Source organism: Peromyscus leucopus, chromosome X (genome assembly GCF_004664715.2).
Source record: "Peromyscus leucopus breed LL Stock chromosome X, UCI_PerLeu_2.1, whole genome shotgun sequence".
Lineage (NCBI taxonomy): Eukaryota > Metazoa > Chordata > Mammalia > Rodentia > Cricetidae > Peromyscus > Peromyscus leucopus.
In genome coordinates, this window is record NC_051083.1 from 12,238,258 (window position 1) to 12,258,607 (window position 20,350).

Consider the following 20,350-nt stretch of genomic DNA (forward strand, 5'->3'; position numbering starts at 1 on the left):
AACCCAGGGCTTCATGCATATGAAGCCTATCTTCACCCCCAGCTACACCCCAGCCCTTATGTGCCCTCCAGTTATTCACATGCGCCCAGCTTTCCAAGAGTCCATTGTTCACTGAAGCTGTCTGCAGTGGCTCTGCCCTAGTGGACCTGGTCTCCAGTGTCATTGGGGGCACCCGCCCGTCACCTCCCTCTCAAGTTCCAACTCTGTCTTCTGTTCTCATGTATTTTTCTTCTTCCATGCTGGAGCAGCTCTGCTAACTCTTGAGAACTGGGTGCATGGGAGGTAAATTTTTTGAGACTGTTTAACTAAAATGTCGTTAGTCTCTTTAATGGATTTTTTTATTATTATTAAGAAATTTTCTATTCATTTTACATACCAACCACAGATCCCCCCCCCCCGTCCTCCCTCTTCCCACCCGTTAATGGGTTGTTTTACAGGTTCATAAATCTAGGTTGGAATTAATTTTTCTTGGCATTTTTTAAAGATTTATTTTCTTTTTGATGACGTGCATATATGTGGTGGGGGAGGGGCGTGCATATGCGTGCAGTGTCCACGGTGTCCAGAAGAGGGCATCAGATCCCCTGGAACTGGAGTTCCAGACAGCTGGGAGCCACTGGCTGCGGGTGCTGGGAAGCACTCTTAACCACTGAGCCATCAATCCAGCATGGATCTTAAGGCAAGTACTCTGCTAATTGAACTACATCTCCAGGCCTTCTGGATTTTTTTTTTTTTTTTTTTTTGAGACATGTCACATTATGGAGCTCTCTGGCTGGTCTGGAACAAACATCCACCTGCTTCTGCCTCCTGAGAGTTGAAATTAAAGGCTTGTGCCACTATGGCCAGGCTCTTCTCCATATTTTGAGAGATTCACTCACCTTTAGCTTTCAATCTTCCCATTGAGTTTTTCGTTTCTTCTAGCCAGCCCGCGCCCCACCCCCACCCCCACCCCCACTCCCCCACCCTCGGCCAGAGGACTTTTTCCTGTTCTTTAGATGTTTTTATTTGGTTGTGATGTCAGAAAATATTAACTATTGAAGTTGCTACATCTCTCAATGTAATCTGTTTCTACCAAATTCTTTTATCCTCCATGTTTTGTGCTCTGTCTTGATTTAGTGAGTTTCCTGAGATATCTAGGAGTCCTGGGTATAAGATTATAACCTAAGAACGTGATTGGAAGAGTCTGATGGGGGCTATTGAGTGTGGCGTTTACTGAAACCTATGTAGACCACTGTACTGGAGTTATGATAGCTAGATTTCTGTCTAGGGTTGTCGGCGCCTCAGAGACGCAGCTTTCTGGGATGCCGACTGGAAAGCTGGTGGTATCTTTCATTGAAGGTCATTGGGAGAAGAGGGTTGAGGGTCAGTTCACCCTCAGTTACTCCGTATTCTTGATGCAGAATCCCTCGCTCAGCAATGGTTAATATTCCCCAGTCAAAAGACAACACCCTTTCCGCACACCCATCCCCTGCGAGAACACGGTTCAGCCTTCGGCAGGAGTCGGGGGAGCCGTTGTGTCGCTGAGGTTGGAAATCTGGATGTCCATGGCTCCTGAAACCCACACTGTCAATGATTACTGTATTGTCCTCTGGCTCTAATCCACCCTTCTCTCTGGCTTTGTGCTGGCTGGGCGGAGTCAGCCAGCCGCATTGATTTTGCTGCTGTTACTTGCTAGACTTCACCCGGAGAGGGCAGTAGAGGGAAGCCAGCCGGCTAGCAAAGGCTAGAGCGACCTGCTTTCCACTCCAGCCAGCCGCAGCCCAGCCACGTTGAACGCTCCGGCCGCTGCGCCTCTCGGCAGCGACAGTGCGAGGCAGTTTTACAGTTCTTGCCCTGCCTTATCACATCCCCGGCCCAGGGACACCCGTATTTGTGCACGCAGCAGCACCCTGCCGCGGGGAGAGCTTGTGTTCCAGTCCTTTGGGATCCTCCTCGGACCTTCCAGTTTTTAATAATCCCACCCTCTTTCCTTTGTTCCCCAGCCTTGAGGATGATCGCAGCCTCCCGAGGTTACTGCCTCCATGTTACCTTCTCAGAATTCTCTTCCTATGCTTTCAGCTACCTACCTAACAACTTCATACCTAGTCAGCTCATTAATTCAGTATTAGTCAATACATTAAATGCCTTCTCTTCAGCAGCAAGAGCACGTATGTCCAATTGAGGTCCTGGGTTCTATCCTGGGCGGCCTTCTATTCAAACAACTCACTGGCTCCTGTCTCCAAAGTAGATTCAGACTGCCCAACTGTTTACAATATGGCTTCTTATTTTCCAGTGTCACCTAACACCCCAGTTTCCTAAGTTAGGGTTGCCCCCAAGTCCTGAATCTTTCTGGAACTTAACAAAAGATATCAGCTTGTTTCTTGGTTCCCCGACCACTTTCAAAAAAATAGGATTCAGCGTCAGTGGTCTATTTGATCGTGTGCTTTGCAACTTTCCCAAAGCTCTCTTGCTGTTTGCTCTCCTAATCTATTTGACCCTCTGGGGTTTTGCTTGAGAGAGAGAGAGAGAGAGAGAGAGAGAGAGAGAGAGAGAGAGAGAGAGAGAGAGAGAGAGAGAGAGAAAGGGAGGGAGAGGGAGGGAGGGAGGAAAGGAGGGAGAGAGAGAGAACGAGGAGGAGGAGAGAAAAGAAAAGAAAGAAAAATCCATTTCCTATCAGCATAATGAAATGCGGTGGAGAGGACCTAGTATTATTATTTTCTTTGAATTAAAAGCATACAGGCGTGGTGGTCATTCCATGCCAGTAATTCTAGCACTGAGAAGCCAGAGGCAGTGGGATCATTGCAAGTTTGAGGACAGCCTGCTACATAGTGAGTTCGAGGATAGCCAGTACCACATGTTGAGACCATGTCCATAAAATGAATAAAAATAAAATAAAATAGGGGTTGGAGAGATGGTTCAGCAGAGTGTACTGCTCTTGACCAGGACCAGTATCTATGTCCAGCTCACAACCACCTTGTAGCTTCAGCTCAGAGGGATTTGGTGCCCTCTTCTGGCCTCCTGGGGTAAGGAGGCCTGTGAGTGAGCATGCACGCCAGCTTGCGTGTGTGCGTGCATGCGTGCACGACAGACAGACAGACACACACACACACACAACATATACACACAAATAAAAATAAACATTTAAAAATATCAAAACGAGATAAATAATAAAGCCAGGTGTAGTGGCACATACCTGTAATCCCAGCACTTGCAAGATAGAATCAAGGTCTTGAGTTTGAGGCCAGCCTGAGCTACTCAGCAAGACCCTATTTGAAAAAAACAAACAAACCAAACCCCAGAATCTGCAATTTTCATTTTTATAAGGAATGACAGGGCTAGGTGCACACCTTTAATCCCAGCATTTGGGAGGCAGAGGCAGGAGGATCTCTGTGAGTTCAAGACCAGTCAGGCCTACACAGTGACAGCCTGGGCTATGTAGAACAATCCTGTCTCAAAATAAATAAATGAATAAATAAATAAAAGGAATGATAGGGCCGGCCAGTGGTGGCGCACACCTTTAATCCCAGCACTCGGGAGGCAGAGGCAGGCGGATCTCTGTGAGTTCGAGGCCAGCCTGGTCTACAGAGTGAGATCCAGGACAGGCACCAAAGCTACACAGAGAAACCCTGTCTTGAAAAACAAAAAAACAAACAAACAAAAAACATTATGGGGTTGGGGATTTAGCTCAGTGGTAGAGCGCTTGCCTGGCAAGCACAAGGCCCTGGGTTTGGTCCTCAGCTCTGAAAAAAAAGAGGAATGACAGGAAACTTGGAAAATATTCCCTGACATGTCAGGACAAGTGGTCTGCTCCAAGGGAAGAGAGCTGAGCCGAGGCCAGCCGGAAGTGGTTAGGGAATGTCTACTGTATTTCTCAATCATATATAGGAGTGTCAGAGTCGTTCTGCACATGAAAGATTTCACAGCGTGTGCGTGCGTGCGTGCATGTGTGTATGTGTGTGTGTGTGTTGGTCCCAGTCTTTGCCTTCCACCCTGTCAGAGGCACAATGTGTTGTTTGTTCCTCTGCTTCCTGTCATGCATGGGCTTCCAGGGTTCTTGTTCCCCTCCCATCTCACAGTCCGTCAGGGAACTGTGATTACAGACATGCACCAGGCCTGCCATGGGCTCCGGGGATTAAACTTAGGTCCTCACGTTGGCATGGCAGCCATTTGCCCACTGAGCCATCTTACCAAGCCCAAATTCCAGCTTTTGGAAAGGTTAAGCTCAATGTCCACCCTATCAGTTATTTAGCTGCGCAGCATACACGTTTGGTTTTACTGAAACAGAAGTTTGTTTGAGACTGGCCTAGAACTTGTTATGTAGCCCAGGCTGGCTTTGGACTTGCCATCTTCCTGTCTCTACCTTCTAAGTGCTGGGATTTCAGACATGTGCCACCATGCCTGACTAGGGTTTTTTGTTTTGTTTTTGTTTGGGTTACATGCACATGTGTCATGTGTATGTTGTGTATGTACATATGTGTGTGCGTAGCCATGACAGTATGCATGCTGTACCTTGTTCCTTTGGAGACAGGCTCTCTCACTGAGTCTGGAGCTAGGCTGGCTGCTAACATACCCTAGCCACCCTCCTCTCTCTACCTCCCAGCACAGCAGGGGGGCTCAGGCATGTACAGCCATGCCCAGCAATTTATGTGGGTGCTGGGGATTTGAACTCAGGTTCTCATGTTTGCACAGAAAGTGCTCTTATCCACTAAGACATTTCCCCAGCCCATGGGGGTTTGTTTTCCTTATATGGTTTTTCTTTTAGGTTCATAGGAAGGCAGTCCAGGAGCAACACACCAGCTCTTTGGTGTCCTGGGCACTCAGGATCTCCCAGCTGTTGTGAGGTCATGGTCAGCTTTGGTCTTTGAGCTTTTTTTTGAGACAGGGTTTCTCTGTGTAGCCCTGGCTGTCTTGGATCTCACTCTGTAGACCAGGCTGGACTTGAACTCACAGAGATCCCCTGCCTCTGCCTCCTGGGTGCTGGGATTAAAGGCGTGCGTCACCATGCTCGGCAAGGTCTTTGAGCTCTTATGTGGCTGCTTTACTTTTGAGTATTATCTGTGTGTTCCAAAAGGATGGAAAGGGCCAGGGACGAGCCAGCTGAGGGGGACCCCAGTGGGAAGTTTTCCTGAATGATGCCTACAGCAACTTTTCTTTCTTCTCATTGGTCATAGCCCTCCCTGTCACAGGCCTCTCCCAAATGAAGAGTTCTGGAAAGGTGACAGTGTTACATGAGCAAGCCACATAAGGAATGAGGCTTAGGAAAGCACGTTGTCATCGTCGTCGTCGTCGTCATCCCATTGGAGGGTTACTACTGCACATCTCAGGCCCAGGGAAAAGCAGGGAAGCTTCTGTCTCCCGCCAAGACTGTGAAGGGGTGAGGCGGGCATTAGGGAGGTGATTAAAAATGTGTACTGCTCTAGTTAAGCAAATGTCTGCTTTCAGCTCCAAGCAGATGATGTGTCATTAAAATTAGCTTTAAATACATGGCATTTATATGGGGGTTGGCAAGAAGGCTCGGGGGATAAGGCTGCTTGCCACTCAAGCTTGATAGCCTGACTTTGAACCCTGGAACTCACATAGTGGAAGGAGAAAAACCGCTCTTGCAAGTTGTCCTCTGACCTCCACGTGTTCACGCTGGCACACGCACAAATGAAGTTTACCCTAGCCTTTAGTAATGCATCTATCTATATGCATTATATATATACTAGCCTTTAGTAATGCATCTATCAGGGGGTAGGGGGTTCAGGCTTGACTAAGTCAACATTACCCAGGACTGTTGCTTTGGGCTTCACATTGGTGCCTTGTGATCACAAAATGGCAGCAGCTACAGTTACCCTCACAACATGGCATTGAGAGGATGGGAGAAAACAACAGGAATGTTTCCTGCCTTCTTTCCCTTCCTACAAGTGAGCAAAATGCCTCCACAATTCCGCATGGCACACAGCCCCTCAGATTTCACCAGCCCACTTGGGAGCACACACTCCTAGTTAAATTAGCAGACAGGAGTCATGGAACCATGCTAGTTGTCTGGGAGTTGGCATGGGCTGGGAGGGAGGAGTGGACGGCACCTTGCCAAAGAAGGTGATTCCAGAATGGATGTGGCTAGGGAACCCACAGTGGCTGCTGGGCTGAACCATTATAATGCACTATGACGATTTAAAAAAAAAAAGTGTTCGGGCATCCGTGTGGCTGAGGAATGGCAGCAACCTCGTTGCCCAACAACAGATGAACAAAGAACATACGGTCCATGTGCACAATGGAATTTTATTAAGCCATAAAGAAAAGGAAGGCATGACATCTGTAGGAAAATGAATAGACCTGGGGATCATGGTGCAAGGTCAAATAAACCGAACTCAGAAAGACAAATAGCATGTTTTCACCCATACATGGAACCTAGATTTAAGTGTGTGCATGTGTGTGTGTGCAAATAGCATGTTTTCACCCGTACGTGGAACCTATATTTAAGTGTGTGCGTGCGTGCGTGCGTGTGTGTGTGTGTGTGTGTGTGTGTGTGTGTGTGTGTGTGTGTATGCGTAAGTAAGTCATAAAACTAGAAAGGCACTATGAAAGGGGAAGACAAGGTCTTAAGGGAGGGGTAGAGGGAAAAGAATAGGACACAAGAGAAGAAGGGAGCTACATTGGGGGGGGGGACCAGCAGGAGGAGGTGGGGATGGGGAACAAGAAGAACAGAGGATTACGAAAGTGCCGCAGTGAAGTCCCATTCCTGCCAATGCTAATTTTAAACCGAAAGGACAAATAAAGAACTGGGGGTGTTTAAATGAAGGAAAAGACGGAAGAGCAATCCTTGGCCTCTTTTCCTGATATATATGCAACTGTCCTGCTTCATTCTGCTGAGGACGTGAACAATCCTTTTGTCCGACATATCCGTGTAAATGTTTTCCCCCACCCATTAGCTGCCTAGAAGCTATTTTGGTTACGGGATCTACTGCCCCAGCACCTCATCGCCTGTGTTCAAGTAAGCCTGTGTGATAGCCTAATACCACATCAGGATGCCTAGGTCACTCACTTCATTTCACGTAGATGTGGTGTCGTCTCCCATCATCCCAAGCAGAAGGCCGAGGGGCTAGGAAGGTGGCCCGGCTGACAGAGTGCTTGGATAGCATGCAAGAAAGCCTGGGATCAATCCCTAGCACCAAAGAAACCAGGTGTGCTGCTGTATGTCTCAACCCTAGCATTCAGAAGGTGGAAGCAGATATTCAGGGTCATCCTCAGCTACATATCAAGTTCGAGAACAGCCTGGTCTACGTAAAACCCTGTCTTTAAAAAAAAAAAGAGTACAGTACAATAAGATAGCACCGTAAGCATTTATGTATAGGAGAGAACACAGCACATATAAGATTCAGTACTGTCATCCGCATTAGGCAGCCACAAGGATCTAGTCTCGGTGGCTGCTGATAACAGGGCTTAACAAGGGGTCATTTCAAACTACCCTCTGCTGTCCCCTCTCCCTAGTCCTTTACACTGAGAAGAAGCCCTTCCTCAGGTACAAGTTACCTAGCTGCAGGAGAACCAAGACCCCTGGGATGGCCTGCCAGAGCAGGGGCTGCCTGCCTGCTGGGAGCGCCAACTTCTGCCCTGTGTCTCTGGACTTCCATTTGCCTCCTCTACAAGCAATTCCACCCCGACACTCTGAGGTGGAGAGCTGAGGCGAACTGTCTTCTTCAGGCCCCAGCATAGGCTCACTGCTACCAACTTTTGTCTCCTGGGTCTTCTAGAGCCAAGAGCGGTGCGGGCCTTCCCAGTTTGGGCGGCACAGGCAAGCACGAACCCCTACCCTGAGCTATCCAATCTTCCATGTTCTCACTAGGGAACCGGCGATGGCTGAGGCAGAAAGAGGGGACCCAACTGCTCATGGCTAATGAAAGGTGATCATCTGGACTCCAGGGACATCCCAGTAACTGCCTGGAAACATTTGACACACAACCAGAGGCATTTTCCTTTCCTTCCCACTGAAGCTTGGGCTGCCTAGAGGCGCTTCACGTTGATGGAAGAAATGGGTCTTTGGTTTTTCTGTTTGTTTGTTTGTTTGTTTTGTTCTTCACGACAGGGTTCCTCTGTGTAGCCCTGGCTATACCAGAACTCTCTCTGTAGACCAGGCTGGCCTCAAACTCACAGATCTTCTTGCCTCTGTCTCCCAAGTGCTGGGATCAAAGGCGCGCGCCACCATCTCCCGGATGAGAAAAGGGTCTTAATGCTTTGTTGTTTGGTTGGATTGTTTTTGATTATTTTGTTGGTTTGGTTTTGAGCCAAGAGGCTCCAGTCTAGGTCCAGGTTTGGAGAATACTCATTTGTTTGGTTTCTGGATTCAGAGATCCAATTGGGCTGTAGCCTGGGAATGTCACGTTGGAGTGCACATGAGTGATCTTCTCTCTCCACTGGATGAGTTAGTTCTTCTGCCATATGGACTGGTGAAGTGAGCTAGCTCCGCTGTTTGGGGACATCCCTAGGGTTGTTTGGGGGTTCTTGGTGATGTAAGGTTAGAGTAAAAGGGCTAAAATTCCCAGAAACCTGTTTGGTTGATTACTTACACGGTGCACGTGGCTTTCTCTTTCACTTAACAGCTGCTGTTATTTCTGCACTGGGCAGAGATCGCCAAAGCAAGCAGATCTGTTTCTTTGACAAGCAGTTCCGCTGAGGCCAGAAAGGTCCTTGGCTCTGTCAGCAGTTCTGCCCTGGCTGAAAAAAAAAAAAAAAAAAAAAAAAAAAAAAAAGCCGGGCAGTGGTGGCGCACGCCTTTAATCCCAGCACTTGGGAGGCAGAGCCAGGTGGATCTCTGAGTTTGAGGCCAGCCTGGGCTAACAAGTGAGCTCCAGGACAGGCACCAAAGCTACACAGAGAAACCCTGTCTCAAAAATCCCCCAAAATCCCAAACCAAACATTTTTTTCTTCAGCATAGCAACCTAACAAGCACACTGGCAAGCTCTAAGTGATATCTATCTATCTATCTATCTATCTATCTATCTATCTATCTATCTATCTATCTATCTATCATCTATCTTTCTCTCTCTAAAAAATAGCTGCCTTCTAACAGGTGTAAGGTGGTATCTCAGAGTCGTTTTGATTTGCATTTCTCTGATGATTAAGGATGTTGAGCATTTCTTTAAATGTCTTTCAGCCATTTGTAGTTCTTGTTTTGTGAATTCTCTGTTTAGCTCTTTAGCCCATTTTTTAATTGGACTGTTCAGTACTTTGATGTCTAGTTTCTTGAGTTCTTTATATACTGTGGAGATCAATCCTCTGTCAGATGTGGGGTTGGTGAAGGTCTTTTCCCATTCTGTTGGCTGTCTTTTTGTCTTATTGACTGTGTCTTTTGCCCTGCAAAAGCTTCTCAGTTTCGAGAGGTCCCATTTATTAATTGTTGTGCTCAGGGTCTGTGCTGTTGGTGTGTTGTCTGTGTTTCACATGTATCCCTACAGAGACCAGAAGAGGGCATCAGACCATCTGGAACCGGAGTTACAGACAGCTGGGAGCCACCCTGTGGGTTCTGGGAATTGCACCCGGGTTCTCGGAAGAACAGCTAGTGCTCATAACCACTGAATCATCTCTCCAGCCCCACGGATGCAGCTACTTAGGTACAGGCTTTCACACTCTCCACTAATCAAGTTGTCCTGGGTTTTTTTTTAACACCGAGGGACCTAGAGCCTAGGGCACTGCTTCACGGAGGAGGGAATTTCGATGAGTCATCTCCTAGATAGTCAAACTCTGGAGAAAAAGAAAATGGTACAAGGCACATCTTCTCAAGTGTTTCCACTCTACCCCAGTTGGCACAGTGACCGTGGCGCAGGTCCCACGGATTGAAATAGCCTCTTACTGGTCTGGAGCACTTGTCCCAGCTCCGGTTTGGAAATGACCTTCTTCTCCTGCCCTCTGCTGAATCTAAAAGTGGTTCTCCTCTTCCAGATCATTGCTCCCGTTTCCTTTAAAAGTGGAAAGTCCAGGGCCTGGAGAGATGGCTCAGGGCTTAAGATTGCTGATTGTTCTTCCAGAGGGCCTGACTTTGATTCCCACAAGCACCTGTAAGTGCAATTCTAAAGGATCTGATGCCTTCTTCCAGCCTCTGAGGCCGTACATAGGTACGTCAGGCAGAACAGTCATGTAAATATAAATAAAAGTTAACCTTTTTGCTGGTTTTGTTGTTGTTCGAGACAGGGTTTCTCTGTGTAGCCATGGCTGTCCTGGAACTCACTTTGTAGACCAGGCTGGCCTCGAACTCACAGAGATCCACCTGCCTCTGCCTCCCGAGTGCTGGGATTAAAGGCGTGCATCACTAAGCCTGGCACTTCTTTTTTAATTTTATGTGTGTAAGTGCTTTGCCTGCACATATGTATGTACAGCATATGTGTGCCTGGTGCCTGCTGAGTTCCTGCTGAGGATCTTGGATGCCCTGGCACTGGAATTTTGAATGGCTGTGAATCACCATGTACGTGCTAGGAACTGAACCTGGGCCCTGTGCAAGAGCCGCAAGTGCTCTTAACCAGCGAAGCCCTATAGTCCTCTCCAGGAAGGTGAGCTTAGGTGACCCACAGGAGCCCTGGCACCCAGGAGACAGGCTGAATCTACACGTGCGTATCTCTGGCTTCTGTAGCACCTTTTCTACAGGCAAGGCAGAGAGAACTTGAGAACATTTTCCCTCTAGTTCTGGCACATTGTAAATAATTCCACTTCCTAGGTGTTTTTGTTTTGAGGGTGGGGAGTGAAGGGCATGGATTGGTGTAAACCAAAATCTTTGATTCCTAGAGCATCTTGACATTCTGTTTGACCGGGAAATCTGCAGGAAAAAGCCCCAGAAATTCCCTCTCTAAGCAACCCTAATTCATTCAAAACAGGGATCCCAGCAGTGGCCTGCAGGAAATAGGGGTGCCTTTCTGAAGATGGGAAAGTGAATGGAGGAGCCTTGGACTCATGCTAACCTCAACTGGAATGTTGAATATTCCTAAATCAGTGCTTTTAGCTCTAGAACAAGCTCTTTCTAAAATAGCTGAGTTCTGTGTGCTCTCACAGTAAATAGGCTTTATGACTACTCTTTGCCCTAGTCATCCAGGGCTCATGTTTGATTGAGAAAAGGACTTTCTCATAGTGGATAGGTGGGTGGCGGTGTGTGTGTGTGTGTGTGTGTGTGTGTGTGTGTGTGTGTGTGTGTGTGTGTGTATAAAGGATCAGATTTTCAAGTGGCATTTTAAAACTCTTTTAAAGAGAAATTTCCGGCTGGAGACACATGCCTCCCAGCACTCATAAGGCAGAGGCAGGTGGATCTCTGAGTTCAAGGCCAGCCTGGTCTACAGAGCAAGATCCAGGGTAGCAAAGGCTGAGAGAGAGAGAGAGAGAGAGAGAGAGAGAGAGAGAGAGAGAGAGAGAGAGAGAGAAAGAGAGAGAGAGAGAGAGATATTGATTTCCATTTGGACAGGCATCTCCCTCTACAGGGGGAAATAGGGGAAAAAAAAAAAAAACAATGAGGAAAAGTTATAGTTTAAACCTACATAGCTAGGCTAGAGAGATAGCTCAGAGGTTAAGAGCAGTAGGTGCTTATCCAGAGGTCCTGAGTTCAATTCCCAGCAACCACGTGATGGCTCACAGCCATCTATAAAGAAGTCTGGCGCCCTCTTCTGGCCGGCCGGTGTACATGAATAAGTAAATCTTTTTTTTTTTTTTTTTTTTAAGTCTACACAAGCAGCCTCTGTTGGCGTTCTGGCCCACCCCTTGGGGACCTGCCCTGCATCCTGATGTAAAACCCACTTTAAGAAAACCTCCTCCCTCTCTTTTTCTCTCTATTCTCACAAGGTGTGCACCTCTCCTCCTTTCTCCTTCCCTCCCCCCAAATAAACTTTCCACGGGGACATGCGTCTGCATGGTGGGAGTGACTTCCCACCACTCCACGCCGCAGCCGGCGCCTGAGTCTGCATGGCGTGTCTCCCTCACCCACGGGCACCTTGGCCCAACCTGCCAAGGCCGCCAGAGCGCCAGATCATTACAGCCTCTTTCCACCTTGCTGCTGGGCCTTTTACTTAGCATTTATTCAATGATGGTCAAGTTAAAAACTATAAGGTGTGTGTGTGTGTGTGTGTGTGTGTGTGTGTGTGTGTGTGTGTGTGTGCTGTCTTGTGTGAGTCTGTGTGTGTGTGTCTGTGTGTTTGTGTATGTGAGTGTGTCTGTGTGTATGTCTGTCTGTGTGTATGTCTGTCTGTGTGTGAGTCTGTGTGTGTCTGTGTGTTTGTCCATGTGTGTTTCTGTCTCTGTGTGTGTCTGTCTGTGTGAGTCTGTGTATGTGTGTCTGTATGTGTGTCTATGTGTGAGTCTGTGTGTGTGAGTCTGTGTATGTTTGTGTGTGTGTATCTGTGTGTGTGAGTCTGTGTATGTGTGTATGTCTGTCTGTGTGTGAGTCTGTCTGTGTGTGTCTGTGTGTGTGTCTGTGTGTGTGTGTGTCTGTGTGTGTGTGTCTGTGTGTGTGTGTCTGTGTGTGTGAGTCTGTGTGTGTGTCTGTGTGTGAGTCTGTCTGTAGGTGTGTGTCTGTCTGTGTGTGAGTCTGTCTGTGTGTGTCTGTGTCTTTCTGTGTGTGTGTGTGTGTGTGTGAGTCTGTGTATGTTTGTGTGTGTGTCTGTGTGTGTGTGACTCTGTCTGTGTCTGTGTCTGTGAGTGTGTGTCTGTATGTCTGTCTGTGTGTGAGTCTGTGTGTGAGTCTGTGTATGTTTGTGTGTATATCTGTGTGTGAGCCTGTGTATGTTTGTGTGTGTATCTCTGTGTGTGTCCGTGTGTGTGTATCTCTGTGTGTGTGTCCATGTGTGTGTCCGTGTGTGAGTCTGTCTGTGTGTGTGTCTGTCTGTCTGTGTGTGAGGCTGTCTGTCTGTGTGTGTCTGTCTGTGTGTGTGTCTGTCTGTGTGTGAGTCTGTTTGTGTGTCTGTCTGTGTGTGTCTGTCTGTGTGTGAGTCTGTCTGTGTGTGAGTCTGTCTGTGTGTGTGTCTGTGTGTGTATCTGTCTGTGTGTGTGTGAGTCTGTGTATGTTTGTGTGTGTGTCTGTGTGTGTGAGTCTGTCTGTGTGTGTGTCTGTCTGTGTGTGTCTGTGTTTATGTCTGTGTGTGAGTCTGTGTGTGTGTGAGTCTGTGTATGTTTGTGTGTATGTCTGTGTGTCTGTGTGTGTGTGTCTGTCTGTGTGTGAGTCTGTTTGTGTGTCTGTGTGTGTGAGTCTGTGTGTATGTGTCTGTCTGTCCGTGTGTGAGTCTGTCCGTGTGTGTGTCTGTGTGTGTATCTGTCTGTGTGAGTCTGTGTGTGTATGTGTCTGTCTGTCCGTGTGTGAGTCTGTCCGTGTGTGTGTCTGTGTGTGTGTCTGTGTGTCTGTGAGTCTGTGTGTGTGTCTGTCTGTGAGTCTGTTTGTGTGTCTGTGTGTGTGTGAGTCTGTGTGTGTGTGTGTCTGTCTGTGTGTGTCTGTGTTTATGTCTGTGTGTGTGTCTGTGTGTGAGTCTGTGTGTGTGAGTCTGTGTATGTTTGTGTGTATGTCTGTGTGTCTGTGTGTGTGAGTCTGTGTGTGTGTATCTTGTCTGTGTGTGAGTCTGTTTGTGTGTGAGTCTGTGTGTGTCTGTCTGTGTATGTGTCTGTGTGTGTGTCTGTGTGTGTCTGTCTGTGTGTGAGTCTGTTTGTGTCTCTGTGTGTGTGTGAGTCTGTCTGTGTGTATCTGTGTGTGTGAGTCTGTCTGTGTGTGTCTGTGTGTGTGTGTCTGTCTGTGTGTGTCTGTGTTTGTGTCTGTGTGTGAGTCTGTGTGTGTGAGTCTGTGTGTGTCTGTGTGTGAGTCTGTGTGTGAGTCTGTGTGTGTGTCTGTGTATGTGTCTGTGTGTGTCTGTGTGTCTGTGTGTGTGTGAGTCTCTGTGTGTGTCTTTCTGTCTGTCTGTCTGTCTGTGAGTCTGTGTGTCTGTGTGTGAGTCTGTGTGTGTGTCTGTGTATGTGTCTCTGTGTGTCTGTGTGTCTGTGTGTGTGTGAGTCTGTGTGTGTGTCTTTCTGTCTGTCTGTCTGTCTGTGAGTCTGTGTGTCTGTGTGTGAGTCTGTCTGTGTCTGTGTGTGTGTCTGTGTATGTGTCTGTGTGTCCGAGTGTGTGTCTGTGTGTATGTGTCTGTCTGTGTGTATATGTGTGTGAGTCTGTGTGTGTGTGAGTCTGTCTGTGTGTGTCTGTGTTTGTGTCTGTGTGTGAGTGTGTGTGTGTCTGTGTGTGTGAGTGTTTGTGTCTGTGTGTGTGTGTGTCTGTGTGTGTGTGAGTCTGTCTGTGTGTGTGTCTGTCTGTGTGAGTCTGTGTATGTGTGTGTGTATATGTGTGTGTGTGTATCTGTGTGTGTGTCTGTGTGTGTGAGTCTGTGTGTGTGTCTGTGTGTGTGTGTGTCTGTCTGTGTGTGAGTCTGTGTGTGTGAGTCTGTGTGTGTGAGTCTGTGTGTGTGTCTGTGTGTGAGTCTGTATGTGTGTGTCTGTCTGTGTGTGAGTCTGTCTGTGTCTTTCTGTGTGTGTCTGTCTGTTTGTGTGTGAGCCGGTCTGTCTGTGTGTGTCTGTGTGTATGTCTGTGTGTGTGTCTGTTTGTGTTTCTGTGTGTGTGTCTGTGTCTGTGAGTGTTTGTGTATGTGTGTCTGTCTGTGTATGTTTGTGTGTGTGTCTGTGTGTTAGTCTGGCTCTGTGTATCTGTGTGTGTGTCTGTCTGTGTGTGAGTCTGTGTGTGTGTCTGTGTATGTGTCTGTGTGTGTCTCTGTGTGTGTGTGTGTCTGTGTGTCTGTCTCTGTGTGTGTGTGTCTGTGTGTGTGAGTCTGTGTATGTTTGTGTGTGTGTCTGTGTGTGTGTGAGTCTGTTTGTGTGTCTGTGTGTGTGTCTGTGTGTGAGTCTGTCTGTGTGTTTGTGTGTGTCTGTCTGTGTGTGAGTCTGTTTGTGTGTGTCTGTGTGTGTGTCTGTCTGTGTGTGAGTCTGTGTGTGTGTGTCTGTCTGTGTGTGAGTCTGTTTGTGTGTGTCTGTGTGTGTGTCTGTCTGTGTGTGAGTCTGTGTGTGTGTGTCTGTCTGTGTGTCTGTGTGAGTCTGTGTTTGTGTATGTGTGTCTGTGTGTGTGTGTGTGAGTCTGTGTGTGTGTGTGTGTGTGTGTGTGTGTGTGTGTGTGAGACTGAGGGTTGGAATGAGGGCTTCTGAGGTATATTCCAGTGTTTGTGAATTTTTGTTTTTATGTCTCAACTTTTGAAATTAAAACCTGCATCTTCCAGGTAGCAGTTCCATTGTCTTTCTGCTGGGCCATGCTTTCCTTCTCTTTACTTCTTCATGAATTGCTTATTTATTTGCTTTGGTTATTTTGAGATAGGGTGGTTTTGAACTCCTGAGCCTCCTGTGTCCACCTCCCAAGAGGTAAGGCTTAATTCGAAATGTCCCTCAAGGGCTCCTGTCATGTGTTTGACTACTTGGCCCCTGCTGGGGGCGCTGTTCCAGAGAGTTATGAAACCTGTAAGAGGTTGAGCCTTGTTTGAGGAAGTGTCCTGGAACTCACTCTGTAGACCGGGCTGGCCTGGAACTCTCTCTCTCCTCTCTCTCCTCTCTCTCCTCTCTCTCCTCTCTCTCCTCTCTCTCTCTCTCTCTCTCTCTCTCTCTCTCTCTCTCTCTCTCTCTCCCTCTCTCTGTCTGTGTCTCTCTCTAAATCTCTCTCTCTGTCTCTCTGTCTGTCTCTGTCTCTCTCTCTCTCAAGACAATCTTATGTAGTCTTAGACTGGCCTCCTATCCAAGGATGACCTTGAACTTCAGATCTTCCTGCCTCTACCTCCCCAGTGTTAGAGCGATAGGCATGTACCAGCACACCCGGGTTTTGTCTAGTGCCAGGGACCAAGTCCGGAGCTTTTTGCATACTAGGCAAGCACTCTACTAACTCACCCATAACTCTAACCCTGATCATTTCAATTTTGCAAAGAAATATCCTGGGCGCAGGGCTGGTAGGATGGGTCAGTGGGTAAAGACAAATACTGTCAAAGTCTGATGACCTAAATCCAAGCGAAGTTCAATCCCTGGGGCCCACATGGCGGAGAGAGAATCAACTCCTGAAAGCTGTCCTCTGGCCTCCACACACAAATATAGTTTTACTTATTTTAAGTACATGGGTGTTTTGCCTGTATACATCACATCTCTACACCGCTTTTGTGCATGGTACCCAGGAGGCCAGAAGAGAGTGTTAGGTTCTCTACAACTGGAATTATAGTTAGTTGTGAGCTGCCATGTGGGTGCTGGGAATCAAACCCAGGTCCTCTGGAAGAGCAGTCAGTGCTTTTAACTGCTAAGCCATCTCTCCAGTCCCATAAACAAACAAACAAACAAACAAACAAATACATTTTTTTTAAAGTTAAAAGATATTTTGTTTTAATCCCAGGCTTTTCATATCTCCCAGACATGTGTTTTTTTTTTTTAATAATGCCTAGTGCATGTGGGATGTATAGTTTCAACAATGGGCATGAATATATAAATAGTAAGTAGCTGCCACATTCTTGGACAGCTTCTGTGAGACTACACTGCATGCAAGCATAGACTGATTGTACAGAGCTTACAATTAAGTGTTGCTTCAGACCTTGTCAAAATTCTTAAATGACAGAAACCTAATTTTATTTGGTCTTTTCTTGTCCCCGGCCTAAAGTAGGTCAAAAGAAATGACAGCCTTTCAAATATATGGGAGGAATATGTGTGCTGATTTCTGGATGACATCATTGGGAATAATCTAAGCATTCTGTTTTCTTGTTGCAAATTGATCATCCAGCCCTCCAGAACTTTCAACATACGTGTCTTTTGAGTATGACTTTAAGCATTCTGTTAAAACCTGTTTTAAATGGCTGGAATTTAATTTTTAGAAAAGATTTGTTTTATGTGTATAAGTGTTTGCCTGTATATATATATATACAGTATATTGTGTGCCTGGTGCCCCGACAGTCAGATCCCCTGGAACTGTAGGGATGGATGGATGTAAGCCACCATGTGGTGCTGGGAACCAAACCTGGGCCTCTGCAAGAGCAGCAAATACTATTAACTGCTGAGTTATCTCTCCAGCCTTGAGATTGGCCATAACTGAAAGGCTACGTAGGGCCAGGGAGACAGGTCAGTCAGTAAAAGTGCTTGCTACACATGGGGCAGGACCTGAGTTCGATCCCCAGAACCCACACTAAAGAAAAAAGCCAGGCGAGGTAACGTGGGCCTGTGATCCCACCCCTGGGGACTGGGGAGGCAAAGACAAGAGGGCTCCTAGGTTTGCGGGTCTTCAACGTGACAGCTGCCTCATGCTCCTGTCTGCACCCAGCCCCCCGCCCCCCCCCGCCCCGTCCCACTATGATAAACCACACTCTCAAACTGTGAGCCAAAAGAACCCTGTCCTCCCTTCACCTGGTTCTTGTCAGGTATTTGTTATGGCAACGGACTAACTAGTACAGCCATTACCACAGACGGAGTTATTTTGTACCACACAGTAAGAGGTTACGTGGGACCTTCCCAGTTCTGAACATAGCACTGCAAGAGAAATCATACTGGGCAGTGAGTGTGGACAGGTCCACCATGGCAGACATTATCCAGGACGTCCTTGAAGACTCTGGAATGCCCTCAACAATTTTGATTACAAAAGAATGTTGAGAAGGAGTGTGAGGGAAGAGGATTTTGTAGAGAAGGCTACAGCCATGCTGTGGGTAGAGCCAGATGCCCCAAACCTCAAGCATTGTGAGTGTGTGAAGGGCCCTCTTAAATAGGTTGTCGTGTGATTCTTGCCTTGGGTAGACGTGGAACTTCAGCAGCCAGCCAGGACAGGGCACAGATGCATGGGGAACAGCTGGCCCCTCAGTGTGCAAGCCACAAGGGAAGAACCTTTCTGGAAATATAAGATGCTTATCAAAGTGGGTACAAAGAACAGGCCTGCAGTTTGATGACATTTTTTTTATGACAGTTATTTATTTATTTATTTATTTATTTATTTATTTATTTATTTATTTATTTATTTTTGGTTTTTCGAGACAGGGATTCTCTGTGTAGCTCTGTGCCTTTCCTGGAACTCACTTGGTAGCCCAGGCTGGCCTCGAACTCACAGAGATCCACCTGGCTCTGCCTCCTGAGTGCTGGGATTAAAGGCGTGCGCCACCACCGCCCGGCTTTGATGACAGTTTTTAATTGAACATCTTTGGAAACTAGAAAACCCACCATCAACATCTCTTGGCCCTTTTGTACCCATTTGCCATTGCTACCCACTAAGGGGACCATTAGCCCAACTTCTAAGAGCAGAAATCAGTTTTTTTTTTTTTTTTTCTTTTATTTTTGAGAGAGAGAGAGAGAGAGAGAGAGAGAGAGAGAGAGAGAGAGAGAGAGAGTTAGTGGTGTTAAGGCGCAAACCCACGGCTGCATGCATGCTGAAGTACAGCTCTACACCTAGTGTAACACCTGGAACTTTCTCTGTAGACCAAGTATCCTGGTTAATTTTTTGTCACCTTGACACAAACTAGAGTCATCACAAGGAACTGTTTAAAAAAAAAGATTTATTTATTTATTATGTACACAGTGCTCTGTCTGCATGTGTCTCTGTAGGCCAGAAGAGGGCGCCAGACCTCATTACAAATGGCTGTGAGCCATCATGTGGTTGCTGGGAATTGAACTCAGGACCTTTGGAAGAACAGTCAGTGTTCTTAACCTCTGAGCCATCTCTCCAGCTCCCCACAAGGAACTCTTAATTAAAAAAAAAAAAAAAATAATCAGCATACAGCGGATTGTGAGTTGAGCCTGGGCTACAGTGAGTAGGCGCAAGCTACAGAGAAAACTGTTCGACCTATATTAATGCTATTCCAGCACTTAGGAGGCAGAAGCAGGCAAATCTCTGAGTTTGAAGCCAGCCTGCTCTACAGAGTGAGTTCTAGGATAGGTAGGGCTACACAAAGAAACTCTGGCTCAAAGAAAACAAAACAAAAAACCCTGTCTCAAAGAAAACAAAACTGCTTTCTCGGTGCTTGGATTATAGAAAAAATGCCCCTGTTCTGATGTTTTTAATACAGGTTCGGCGCCTATGGAGTTCATGTTCTATTTGCGTGACAAGCACTTTACTGACTGAACCATGTTCTTTACGTAAATGGAATCTTGCACTGTTCAGAGCTGGCTGCATTTCCTCAGTGTTGGATTTATGAGCTCCATCCATATTGCTGCATACAGCTGTACATTGTTCATTTTCTCATCTGTCATAGCATCCCATTACGTGGATATTCTGTGGTTTATCTGTTCTGCTACTGACAGATACTTGAGTTGTGCCCTGTGTCTCTCAAAGTACATATGATGGAAAAAGTTCTCCAGTGTAGAAGCATTGGAAGATTGGTCATAATCAAGTCATGAAGGCTCATCAGCCCTCAGAGATGAATTGATGTTATCATGGAATCGGATTAGTTACTATGGGAGAGCCTGTTATAAAAGTTGAGTTTACTGGGCTAAAGTGGCTCAGTGGTTAAGAGCTCTGGCTGCTCTTCCAGAAGTCCTGAGTTCAATTCCCAGCACCCACATGGTGGCTCACAAACATCCGTAATGAGATCTGGTGCCTCCTTCTGGCATGCAGGTACACATGCAGGTTATACATAATAAATAAATCTTAAAAAAAAAGTTGAGCCAGGCAGCAGTAGCACACACCTTTAATCCCAGAACTCAGGAGGCAGAGGCAGGTGGATCTCTGTGAGTTCGAGGCCAGCCTGGTCTACAGAGTGAGTTCCAGGAAAGGCGCAAAGCTACACAGAGAAACCCTGTCTCGAAAAAAAAAAAAGTTGAGTTCATGCTTCTTTTAAAAAAGATTTATATTGTTTTCAATTATTTTTTAAAAGATTTATTTATTTATTATGTATACAGTGTTCTGTCTGCATGTATGCCTGTATGCCAGAAGAGGGCGCCAGATCTCATTACAGATGGTTGTGAGCCACCATGTGGGTACTGAGACTTGAACTCAGCATCTCTGGAAAAGCAGTCAGTGCTCTTAACCTCTGAGCCATCTCTCCAGCCTTTGTTTTCAATGATTATTTTTAAATGTATTTTTATTATTTTTAATTGTGTGTGGGTGTGCTTTTGTGTGGGCCGGTGAAGGCAAGAAGAGGTCATCAGATTCCCTGGAACTGGAGTCTCAGGCAGTTGTAAACCACAAATATGAGTGCTGGCAACTGAACCCGAGTCCTCTGGAAGAGCGACCCTCACTCTTAGCCGCTGAGTCCTCTCTCTAGTCTCTGTCTCTGTCTCTCTCTGTCGTGGCCCTTTCCTTCTGCTTTCTGCCATGGAACTGCAGGGCAGGAAGGCTGTCGCCAGAGGCCAGCACCTTTCATACTGGACTTCCCTCACAAGCCTCCACGATTGTCAGAAATCACTTTCTTTCTTTTTTCTC